We start from the raw sequence: 13626 nt of genomic DNA on the forward strand, positions 1-13626 counted from the left end.
GTTAGGAATGATTAAATTTTAACGCTCTCCTTGACTCTGTGATAAGTTTAAAAGTTATTGATTTAAAAACGCACATCACGAGCCAGGAAAAGGTTTTTATTTATTTATTTCTTGACGAAAAAAAAAACAAACCAACAACACCTTGTTTGTTTGTTTGTTTTGGAATTTCGCACAAAGCTACTCGAGGGCTATCTGCGCTAGCCATCCCTAATTTAGCAGTGTAAGACTAGAGGGAAGGCAGCTAGTCATCACCACCCACCGCCAACTCTTGGGCTACCCTTTTACCAACGAATAATGGGATTGACCGTCACAATATAACGCCACCACGGCTAAAAGGGCGAGCATGTTTGAATTCGAACCCGCGACCCTCGGATTACGAGTCGAACGCCTTAACACGCTTGGCCATGCCGGCCCTTTTGACTGGTCATAAAGGATGTGTTTTGCATATTATTTTGAGCGGTAATAAATCTCCGTCCCCCAGATAAAAGTACTAAAGTATCGATATAAAGTGTTACTTATTGAGAAACTTGTAAATGCAAGCGTTCTAAATGAGCTTCGTGTGTAAAATGCAGTCGTTGTGGATGATCTGGTGCTTTTTAATAACCAAAATACAAAATTACATCGTAAACATGGAGTGCAAGCAACCAATTGAAAATAAAACATATACTTAACAATAGGAGAAGGAAAATTAAATGTTTTGATGAGAATTAATTAAATTTCGGGACTGTAGTGATGCTAATGAATACAAGGATGATATTGATGATGTTGTGATTAAATCTCTGGTTCTGAATGATGCTGAGAAGTTCAGGATGACCATGATGTAAGTACCACTCCTGTTTCTCGGAAATTCTCCCCCCTAGCAATTTCTGCAGTGAGACATATCTCTACTTTAAAAGACAGAATTATGCTGCCGACCAATGCCCAAATTTTGACATTTACCTTACCACGTTCACCTGCTACCTTTAAGACGGTTCTGTTCTTTTCCAGTCCAGAGTATGTACACTGAGTCTCATGAACCTTCTCTACACCTTTGCCGTTTGCAAATATCTTTACTGTATACTTCAAAACGTCGATCTATACCACAGCATTCCACTTGCGACTGTGTTTTTCTTCCTCAGTAGTCCATGTTTTTTTCATAATATATGGTAGGCCATTGTTTCTTTTGGCCTTCATATCCAGGTACAGTTGGCAGAATTGGGTTTGTCCTTAGATGACGTTGCTGTCTTCACCGGTCAGTCCATCCCACCATGGCTTATTACCATCTCCAAATGTGCCCTTTCTTTGGGTCATCTGAAGAAGTTCCGATTGGAAACACCGTCTTCTATTTGCCAAATATCTTTCAAACCATCCTTCCATTACTATTTATACTGATGGTTTGAAATCAGGTGACTCTGTGGGCTCTACCTGTGGTTTGGTGGTTGCACACAGAATCCCCTCTGCAGTTTTTAAGTTCACTGCCGAATTGTATACCATTTCTTTTGCCCTCTTTGATAAATTGAATAATTTACTGATACACTAACTAATTTTCTCTGACCTTGTTATATCATTAATCTGTTTTGCTTACTACACCAAACGTCTAGATATTGCATCATCATTATGTAATGAAAAGCTTTCTTTAGTAAACAAACATTTAAATCAAAATATTAAATACACAATATTTTAGTACAGAGTACTTTTCAAAGTCCACGATCCCTCCTATAATTTAGTTTTACGAGGAACAGATCGTGTGATTATACGTATTACTTGTATTCTCTGTCAGTTTACTGTCTTAATATAGGTTTACATTTAAACATAAATATTTTATAATTTTCTTAGCTGTTTTGCTATAAAACGTACACTAACTGGATCTTAGGATAAAGTTGATGCTGACTGTGTGAGTTTACAAATCGTATGATTAAAAGTTGCAGGCTCTTACATTGTGATATTATCAGATACACTGATTTCACAGGACTGCAACTAGGTATATTCCTGTAGTTAGAACAGTTGTTTTGACAATTTGTGCAACTAACCTTCTTTACTGTTGTATAGGGCCCATGCTTTTGCCCATGTCTCAGTCTCATCCTAACATTGTAATTTCAGGTAGGTAAATATAGTGACAATGACTGGTGGGGTTATCAGGAGTTTCAATCTTAGTTTCCACTGTGATTAACATAAGAATTACTTGTGTGAGGTAACTTCATCACTGCCATTGTAAATGTTTTTTGATATATCTTGGCTATTATTATCATTAGTTGGAGGATCCTTGGCTTTCCTTGAAATACTTTACCATTGTAGATTGGTTTGTAATTAATTGAACACTTCGTTCCAGCTTAGAGAAACCATTGGAAGAATTTTGCTCCAGAAAAGTGTGTTTTGAAATGCAGTGGACGATCCAGAGGTTAATACACATCCTGTACCTGTACAACTTCCTAAATGACATCCTCTGATGGTGCATATCATGAACTGGAACTAATGTGTTATTGCTGACTCGGTGATCACCCTCTTTGCGTAACTTCAGAAACTAAGTTGTGAGGTACAGCCACAGGTAGACTAGACTCAATTATCATGGTAAAGATTGATAATAGTTCAATAGCAGCTCGGTTCTCATCAATGGGGTCTGCCAGGTCAAACCTGATGTCTTAGAATGGTTGTGAAGGGTTCCATGTAGTTTATCTTATTAAAGATTATATTATTTCAGAAGTTTCTTCTTTAAAAGCATAGAAACGAGAAGATTCAGCACAAGCAGAATGAAAAACAAACATAATTGACTAATTCAGAAAATAAGAGAGTCAGAAGGGTTAAGTGCTTGATTTTAAATTTTAGAAATCAGGATTAAAATGTGAGGTCAAATGAATTTAGATTCATCTACTCATAAATATTTTGATTTGATTCAATCAAACTGTCTCCCGTTGCTGTTACTGAAAACATAAAATGTGTTCCCACCTCCCCCTAAGAAAGTTTGAATATTTCCTTTACTGTCATCTCTTCTATCAAAATTCAGTCCTTGCCGAATATTTCAATGTCAATATCAAAATATTTTATCATTCGCGTCAGTGAAAATAACATTTTCACAATATCTTCAAATAATTATCTACTGGTAAGTAATGACAAATATATTTTTCAAATTCTTAACATTCAGATCAAATTGTTAACATTCTTGCTATTGGTAGGTTAAAGTACATATGCCATGAACTTTTACAGAGTTACATTCAAAATTTAATTACGGAATTGTTGTTTTTTGAATTTCGCACAAAGCTACTCGAGGGCTATCTGTGCTAGCCGTCTCTAATTTAGCAGTGTAAGACTAGAGGGAAAGCAACTAGTTATCACCACCCACCGCCAACTCTTGGGCTATTCTTTTACCAACGAATAGTTGGATTAACCGTCACATTATAACGCCCCCACAGCTGAAAGGGCGAGCATGTTTGGCGCGACGGGGATGCGAACCCGCGACCCTCAGATTACGAGTCGCACGCCTTAACGCGCTTGGCCATGCCGGGCCTAAATTTAATTCCACTACTTTATATTAAATGCATATGAATAAACTTGGTGTCGAAATGTAGTTAAGAAATTAAAATGTAATATCATATAAGTTTTACTTTCTTAATTTTAAAATCAATAAATTCTCAAGCTTCCCTTGTATAAGTATATTTGTATTTTCTTATAGCAAAGCCACATCTGGCTATCGTCTGTGTCCCTCAAGGTGAATTAAACCCCTGATTTTAGCGTTGTAAATCCAAATAATTACTGCTGTCCTACCGACGAACTGTTGTATGAGAATCATGAAATTTGTTCTCTAGGTTTTTAACTTCTCCAATTTATTTGCCCTCCGCTAGTACAGCGGTATGTCTACGGATTTACAACGCTAAAATCAGGGGGTTTGATTCCCCTCGGTGGGCTCAGCAGATAGCCCGATGTGGCTTTGCTGGACGAAAACACACACACACACACCAATTTATTTATCAACCCTCACTGAAGTATGAAATTTAACGTGAATTACTTATTATAATAGAAATATTACTAAAACAAATTCTAATTTTATAACTTTCAATCTTCTTAATTTACAGAGACATAAACAAGAAAGTCAGATACACCTGCCACGCCCACCTGTTTCATCGTCTCTTTCACAAATTGCCAACAACCTACATAAAGACAAATCTTAATCCATTAAATGATGTATAATGTTACATTGTTCTCAGTACAAAGTACTTTTAATTTCTGCTTCAGTTTGAATGTTTACCTTGCAGTATTCAACTTAAAGAATTGGTTAAAGAATCTTATGCCTTAGGTAGAAAGTCAGTTAAATTACAATACTTATAGGACACTGTTTTCTGAATGTTACATTCTGTATTCATAGATACACAATTTATATAAATAAACGATACATAACGTACTAGTACCATTGTTATGTGTTATGTTATTCAATAGCATAACTTGTAATGTCTACTAAAAGTGTGCTAAATTTCGTGAAAATACACATAAAGTATTAAAAGTCATAGCATGAAAACTTGAATAGTTATTTTGTTGTTACAAGATTAGTGTGATCCACTGAGACCCTCTCTGTGTATTGATTCGTTCGCGTTGTACAACAGTTATAAGTAACTTTGTATAACATCCACACATGTGTAAAGACCACAGACATACTTATATATATATATATATATATTTGCCATATGCACGTGTAATTATTACACATTGTCGCAAACTTAAGATCGACTGTCTCTGGCTTGTGCAACATTGGCTGTATCTTCTAGCTATGTTTGATAATTATTGCACTCTATTGTACTGCTAACTACAAACTGTTAAATTCAATACATTTTAGATGTCACAAAATAAATAATTACTGGCGTAATTCAAAAGAAGTAAGGTTTTTCTAATCAAATTGATTTCAATATTTATGTTGTCACCACACCACATATACCAACGCACATTCAAACCAACCTATGATAAATATCCTGCCAGATGTAACTCTTGTAGCCAAACCAACAAAATTGCACCACTCCTCACAAGACAAACCACTTCCTTTAGTTGGCATTACAGAAAAATAAGTAAAAACAAGTCAAGTGAAACAAGGATTGTTCGACTTATATTCATAACAACCTGATTCATATACCATTCTGAGAGAGATCACAACTCCTTCACTGCACGTTTCAGTAAGATCATAACTCCTTCACTGCACGTTTCGGTCACATAAATGTTTGCTCGCTCTCCTCATTTCATCTAAAATGCATTTCAACTTCAGAAAGAACTAATAATGTTGCAGTGATCTATGAAAAGTTGGCCACGAATCATCAGTAGTATAATGTAAAACCAAAGGAACTGTGGGTATCTTACTTGTTTATAAGTTGAGATACGTCTTGTACAGCTATGGTCTTTGTATTGTCAGTGACGACTCCTTCTATACTCATAATATAATCAAACTATTCTACCACCATGTGCACAAGTACGTCATTTACTAGTTTCAACTTAAAACCTGCCAGTCTTACTCTCTGAATTACGTGATCAGGTTTTCACCAACTGACTTAAGCATGCAGCCAAACACCAAAATATTTTTAACATGCATAAGACATGTCTCCCATTGCAACCACTTCACTGCAAGTTCCAAAGTGGTGAGTGCATTTCAAAAGCTGAATTTTATTCGAAATATTTTTGAGTGATAAAAGCAGTTTTAGATCTGTTCTTGTCATACAGTATCTGAATTCAAAGTTTAAACTATTGAACCAACATACTCCTTATAATTTGTCCAGATATTTAATTGTCTATGATAGATGAAGGGTGTCAACATAAGTTCCAATGTTCTCCCATTTACAATTACACTACACTTACAACAAAACCTGGCACAGACTCTTTCTTTCTGACAATCACAACTGTAAATGCCCAAGACTATGTGCTCCATACTTTAACATTGACTATATATCAGCACCTGTTTATCCAAATATTCAAGGATTTGTTTTTGTTTTTTGGAATTTCGCACAAAGCTACTCGAGGGCTATCTGTGCTAGCCGTCCCTAATTTAGCAGTGTAAGACTAGAGGGAAGGCAGCTAGTCATCACCACCCACCGCCAACTCTTGGGCTACTCTTTTACCAACGAATAGTGGGATTGACCGTCACATTATAACGCCCCCACGGCTGGGAGGGCGAGCATGTTTAGCGCGACGCGGGCGCGAACCCGCGACCCTCAGATTACGAGTCTCACGCCTTACGCGCTCGGCCATGCCAGGCCACCCTTTAAATTTCTGTTGTTGTTTTGAATTAAGCACAAAGCTACACCATGGGCTATCTGTGCTCTGCCCGCCGCGGGTATCGAACCCCGGTTTTCAGCGTTGTAGGTCCTCAGACATACCGCTCTGCCACTGGGGGGCAATATTCAAGGAAGTCTATTTATCAGTTTTTTAGTCATATACGTGTCAATTGTATCTACCTGATACTCAGTTACTGTTGTTTAACCTCAATGGTTATCCGATCTCTCAAATACGTTAGCACATTTATCCAACAAATCACTGAGCTTCTGTTACAGTGTTAAAACTAGCTTTTGCACAATTCTTAATCAGCAAATTCAAATATATAAATAACCATAAGACATGATGGAGACAACAAGAGAAATACTGAATGTTAGCTTCAATCATCTCGAATTCATTCACCGTGCAACATGTGAGTGGAAAGTGAATTAACAATCTAATCATACTTTAGAACAACGTTGGGACATCAGCCTTCCTTGTACTGATTACTGTATGTGCTAGTGTTGCTTGATTTCTGGATAGGAAACAGTACACTTCACATGTTGGTAACTGTATCAATTCATTACTTGCATTAGACCTCATCTGTGGTAAGTCATAAAACACTACTTGTATAAACGTGGGTATTTTGATTCCTTCCATATCATACACTAATGCATTCTATACATCCATGACCTTGTCAGCAATGGAAAGCTTTCCCATGAAACATCAGCTGCAACTTTTGTGTCGGATCGAAACACTGCACTCATTAAAATTCGCACATGCACCCTGTAAAAAGTTGCTGTTACCAACAATGGTATCTCTGCGGACTTACAACACTAGGAACCGAATTTCTATATCCGTGGTGAGCAGAACACAAGTAGCCCATTGTATTATTTTGTGCGTAACTTCCAAGAAACTGTTATTGTATTTTGAAGTGATTATTTAGATAAGTAATCCACTTAGTAACCATTAAATAAAGGATCAGCTACAAAAAGTGTAGTTTTCAAATCATTTGCATATGATCGCTTTAATTAAAAGCGATAAGTTATTTTGACAAGGAGTTAACACAAGTATTCAATGTTTTATGACAATGTGGTCACTCTTAAAGATGAATAGACTTTTATATCTCAAACCATGGTCGTGCTGTCGCTCTTTTTTGTATCATGTGCGAAATGTCATGAATGAAATTATTGCCACAAACAGTTGGTCATGTTAAATGTTTTTTTAGTCGAACTTAAAACAGGAGAAGACAGAAACCTTCAATTCCGAGTTTGAAAAGTTGCTAAGGTAATAAAATGTTAAAATTGTGGCTTATCCTGATTTAGTGTTATATATACACACTACGTATCACAGAAATTTAATTAATATTAATGACGAATGTATTGCTTTGCTTTTCTTTTTTCCTTTTTGATAGGAAAATATTTCAAGAATGGTTCCTTGTAGGATAACGGTACGTTTACACACTTATAATGTTAAAATATTGTGTTCGATTCCACACGGTAGACACAGCAGATAGCCCAATTTTTTATCACCATTAGAGTAGGTAAATAAAATATCTAATGTTTTGACAATATCCCATAGATAAATAGTTTTGTATCTGTTCATTAGGCCCGGCATGGCCAGGTGGGTAAGACGCTCGACTCGTAATCTAAGAGTCACACCAAACATGCTCGCCCTTTCAGGCGTGAGGGTGTTCTAATGTAACGGTCAATCCCACTATTCGTTTGTAAAAGAGTAGCTAAAGAGCCGGCGGTGGGTGGTAATGACTAACTGCCTTCCCTCTAGTTTTACACTGCTAAATTAGGGGCGGCTAGCGCAAATAGCCTTCGTGTAGCTTTGCGCGAGATTCAGAAAGAAACAAACAAAAACATCTCTTCATTAATAAATTGTTGATAACGATTTCGATATGTAGGGTGTCCAAAAATGAGTACACAAAAAATAAAGTTGACTTTATTGTTATTTGAAATAACAACAAAATCTGAATATAAAGACAAGTAGTAGATTTGTAAGTTTTAATTTCAATAATTAGTGAACTTCTACATGTTTTCCATCATTTGTTATAATTAATCTAATTCTGCGCTCAAATTCGGAGAAAACAGTTTCCAACATATCAACAGAGATGGATAAGATACTATCAGGAATCTGATGCTTCACTTCTTCGAGTCTTTTGGTTTGTTATGATAGACGTTATTTTCAAAAAGCTCCGGAGATGAATATGTAAAGAAGTTAAATCGGACGAACCAGAGGACCATTTGATATGTCATCCGCTACTCGTCTAAAGCTTTTGAAAAGTTTGGTTTAAAAACACTTTACCAATTCGAGCAAATTGGGGTAGTGCTCTAACATGGTAAAAGATAGCTGTTTGTACCAAGTCAGGAGTTGGGTGATAAAGAACTATTATTGCACGTGTGTATACAAATTTCTAGTGACAGATCATTTGTCAGGAAAACAAGAAAAAGCAAACAAAAAATAACAGAACAAACAAAACTTACAAACCTACTAATTATATCCATATTCATTTTTTATTGTTATCTTAAATAATAAAGTTATTCAACTTTATTTTGATATATTACTTTTCGAACACCATGTAAAGACATCAAGAACCAAATTAAACATGTTTTATATCACACAAACAACTAAGTACATAATACATAATTCTGTTTCAGATTTATATAACTTATTAGCTGACAGTTAATACATATATTTCAACCTTTATTTGTTAGTTTTAGAGAAAATTTTCAATTAATAAAATACTGCGTAATTTAATTATCGATTTTAAAAGTCCAGTTTAGGTTTCCGTTTTCAAAGTAATATAGTTAAAATAAAGTTTCAAAACTTTAGTACTCAACATTAAACATACAGTTCTGTTAATATAATTGAATGATTTGTTTGTTTGCTTGTTTGTTTTGGAATATCGCACAAAGCTACTCGAGGGCTATCTGTGCTAGCCGTCCCTAATTTAGTAGTGTAAGACTAGAGGGAAGGCAGCTAAAAATCACCACCCACCGCCAACTCTTGGGCTACTCTTTTTACCAACGAATAGTGGGATTGACCGTCACATTATAACGCCCCCACGGCTGGGAGGGCGAGCATGTTTAGCGATAATTGAATGAACCCATATTTGTCAACTTAGAAAAATAGTTTAATTAATATATATTTTGTATCAGTTAATTGTAAACCTTAAAGTATGGTCCATTGAATGCAAATATTGCAACATATAATATCTAGGCTCACAACAATACTCCGATTATTACAATCGTTTCAAAAGTCTGAAAATAATTGTCGAGTTAAAGTGGACGTTACGTCACTCAGATGTAAACTTTAAAAGCACGCACGGTTCGGTTAACACACGCTGCAACTTTTAACTGTTACTTCCAAAACTACAGACAACACATTATAAAATTCGCATTATTTACTTACAAGTCCAAAATAAATAAGCCATTAATACCAGTTTTGCAACACGTAGTTTGTGACTTTAGAAAACATTAATTAGTTTTGACAAAAGTCTCTACCTTACAGTTAACATAATTGTAACAACAGTTAGTTATCAGAGTAAAAAACTACAGGCCGGCATGGACAGGTGGGTTAAAGCGTTCAACTCGTAATCCGAGGGTCGCGGGTTCGCATCCCCGTCGCACCAAACATGCTCGCCCTTTCAGCTATGGCGTCGTTATAACGTGACGGTCAATCCCAGTATTCCTTAGTAAAGAGTAGCCCAAGAGTTGGCGGTGGGTGGTGATGACTAACTGCCTTGCCTCTAGTCTTTAAAGTGCTAAATTAGGGATGGCTAACGCGGATAGCCCTCAGTAGCTTTGTGCGAAATTCATAATAAACAAACAAACAATAAACTACAATCCTATTGTTAAACAATTTTCATTTTTAATGTTGTTTGCTTGAAAAGTATATCAAAGTTAATACTTTAGCACTGTCCTAATTCAGGTTTGTAAACTGTATACCTAAAAACTTTAATTTAACATGTTGGGTTTGACTTTAAGCTGTTACATTGTTGCTGGATAATCAACCTTGTGCACGGTTATTGATTCGAGTTTCTACTCTGTATATATGGTAAACTGAGGGAGAGTTACTGGTAGTCCACATAAACATTATAGTTGGATCAACTTCAAAAATTATGCATTCATCAACTTTAATCTCACTAAAATAAATTACTCGCTGGGGTTTAAAGACCCCTCATAACTCACAGAGGTCCCAACACATCTATCAAGTTTTTCCATTATTCCTAATTAGTTCTATCCGAAAAAAAAAACCGTTAGGACATCCGCCCGCAATGTACCTGAGCACGTGTGCCACGTTTGGTCTCGCATACTTTTAAGAGGTTTTTGTTTTTTGAATTTCGCGCAAAGCTACAAGAGGGCTATCTGCGCTATATGTCCCTAATATAGCAATGTAAGACTAGAGGAAAGGCAGCTAGTCATTACCACCCACCGCCAACGCTTGGGCTACTATTTTACCACCAAATAGTGGGATTTACCGTCACTTTAGAACGCCCTCACGACTGAAAGGGTGAGCATGTTTTGTGTGACGGGGATCCGAACCCACGAACTCGGATTACGAATCGAGTGGCTAAACCAACTGGCCATGCCGAGACAAGATGTTTTGTTTTGAATTTCGCGCAAAACTACACGAGGACTATCTGCGCTAGTCGCCCCTAATTTAGCAGTGTAAGACTACAGGGATGGCAGCTTGTCATCACCATCCACCCATGCATGACGAGGATCTAAATGTAGGTTTCAGAGTTGTACCTGGCGTCGTTTTTGTGGTCCTTGTTCCTCTAGGACTCCCACGGACACAACGTTTACAACAATATTCTCACTCCCTCTTAAAAGTTAATCTGAGGGTCACGGGTTTGAATCCCCGTCACACCAAACATATTCGTTCTTTTAGCCGTGGGGCGTTATAATGTGACAGTTAATCCTACTATTCTATGGCAAAATAGTAGCCCAAGTAGCTTTGGGCGAAATTCAAAAATATACAATCTAGCTGATCAGCAGTTCAAATAATCATTTAATTAAAAATCATAAGTTAAAGTTGGTGGCATTCTGAGCTTACAAGAGATGGTACAGAGTAAAATGTCTCCAGAATGCCATGTTGTAACCAGCCGATTATTACATAGTCGGTATATTTTGTTGGTTGAAAATTTATTACAAATCTTTCTGAACTATAAAACCAAATTTAGTAGTGATATGTTGGTCTGATGTCTCACGTTAATCGTTCGATCTCTTTGTAATAAAATCTTGGCAGTGTGTGTGTGTGTGTTTTCTTATAGCAAAGCTATCTGCTCTGTCCATCGAGGGGAATCGAACCCTTGATTTTAACGTTGTAAATCTGTACACTTACCACTGTCCCAGCGAGTGATGAATCTCGGCAAACCAGTCGAAATTCTAGATACACAGCGAGATCAAATGAAATTATTAGAGAAAGTTCAGAGAAAGTTGATGTTGGAATCAACTGTTAATGACGACCAATGATTTTGGTAGAAAAGAAAAGGTAGTTCAAGATATATAAAAAACAAACAAACTTATAAGTAGATTTTAGTTGATTAAACCTTCAGCTAAGTTAGTAGAGTATACTTCTCTGATGTGTGAGTCGCATAGGATTTGATACTGAAATATTTTGACAGGACTTTACATGAGAAATTAATGTATATGGACATATGTGTGTGCAGAGTCTGACCGACCTTTATTCACACGCAAAACAGGTGTTTTGTTTTATCAAACTGCTTCAGATATATTTCTCTTGATGTGTATGTCGTAATAAATATTATTAAAAATGTAATGGTCTGCAAACATTAAAATGTAGTTACTTTTCTCATATGCTTCAATGATGCTACTTTAATATATTTGAACTATAGTCGGCCACTTAGATCGGATGAAGTACACATCCAACCAAAATGCAGTGTTAGACTGTCAGATGTTTTTTCATCTCAGTTTTAGAGATCTGATAAAGACACATTTTCGACAAACAAGTGAAGAGAGTATCTTCGTATAAGACAGCTTTAACAGCTGGAAAAAAGTGTACAGGTGATTCATATAAGAATAACCGACAACTTAACCACAAGAAATCAGAGTGACACGTTGACGGTAAAGGCAGATGTGCCGCATACAAAAAGTAAAACGGCGAAAAAATACAACATCACATCTAATTCATGAACAGCATAAAGAAACTATGAGTACAAATCGTTAATACATTAAAATTATAGCGGATACCCTCAGACTAAGAGTGGTCCAAAACACTGCACATAGAGAGACAAATGATGAGGTTAATGAAGCCAATCTCCTAACAGTATCGGATCTATTGCAAAAAATATTCAGAAACACTGCGATCCAAGCTGACAGAAGAACCAGCTAATGCAAAACATAATCATCACACATTACAAAATGCGTTACTTGAAATTATATCAGATATCATTTCAGATGAAACAAGGAAAAAGTAGCAAATGCAAAGCTATTCTCCATTTTGGTTGATGAATTCAAAGAATTGTGTGGAAGGGAGCAATTTTTTATTTGTTATTAGATATTTCTTCGAATGAGAAATCCATTAAGTATTTATTGGTTTCATGATAGCAGAAAGTTCATATGCATACATCCAGGCGGAGCTAGTATAAAGTGTAAATGATATACGAAATTTGACAGCTCAGAGCATGATGATGCCAGTGCAATAAGTGGCAAGTGTAGTTGTGTTTAGTAAAGAATAAAAGAGATCATGCTACAGGCTCTATATGTACATTGACTTGCCCATAAGCTGAACTTGGTCATTGTCAATGCAGTCAAATCAGTCATTCTTGTAGCTGATTTTTACTCAACATGGGAAACAAGCTATGTTTTTCTCAGTAGTTCATATGCACATGCCAAGTGAATCAAATACCAAAAAATACATGTGTCCGGCTGACAAACCAGATGAGCTTAAAATTTTACTTTGACGCTCGCTGGACTAGCCAGATCAGAGCGACTAAAGCGATGGAATATCAGTTTGACTGCTTCATCAAAACATCAGGAAATGGAGAGTAGGTATCAGAGAAGGCGAAACGTCAACGTGATGGCGGATTACTGCTGGTCATTGAAATGAAATGTTCAAAATACAATACATAAAAGAAAGATCACAATACAGTTTATGAGACTAAAAGACATGATTTCGTTAAAAAATCATGATGAATGAGGATGCATATTTTACACCAATTTTTTACCATTTTCTTTAGTTTATTTGTATTTTTGTATTGGAACATAATTACAAAAAAACGTTCATTGTGGTAAACGAAATAATAATTTGATTTAAGTTGTTTTTTTATTTTCTTCCCGATTCATAAAAATATTCTTACATGACAGAAATAAATTAATATTATTTTCAAATCCTTTATAACTGAATGATGAAAAATTACTTTATATTTGCAATTCATCAATGTTACAAATAAAT

The sequence above is a fragment of the Tachypleus tridentatus genome, chromosome 9 (genome assembly GCF_004210375.1).
Source record: "Tachypleus tridentatus isolate NWPU-2018 chromosome 9, ASM421037v1, whole genome shotgun sequence".
Taxonomy (NCBI): domain Eukaryota; kingdom Metazoa; phylum Arthropoda; class Merostomata; order Xiphosura; family Limulidae; genus Tachypleus; species Tachypleus tridentatus.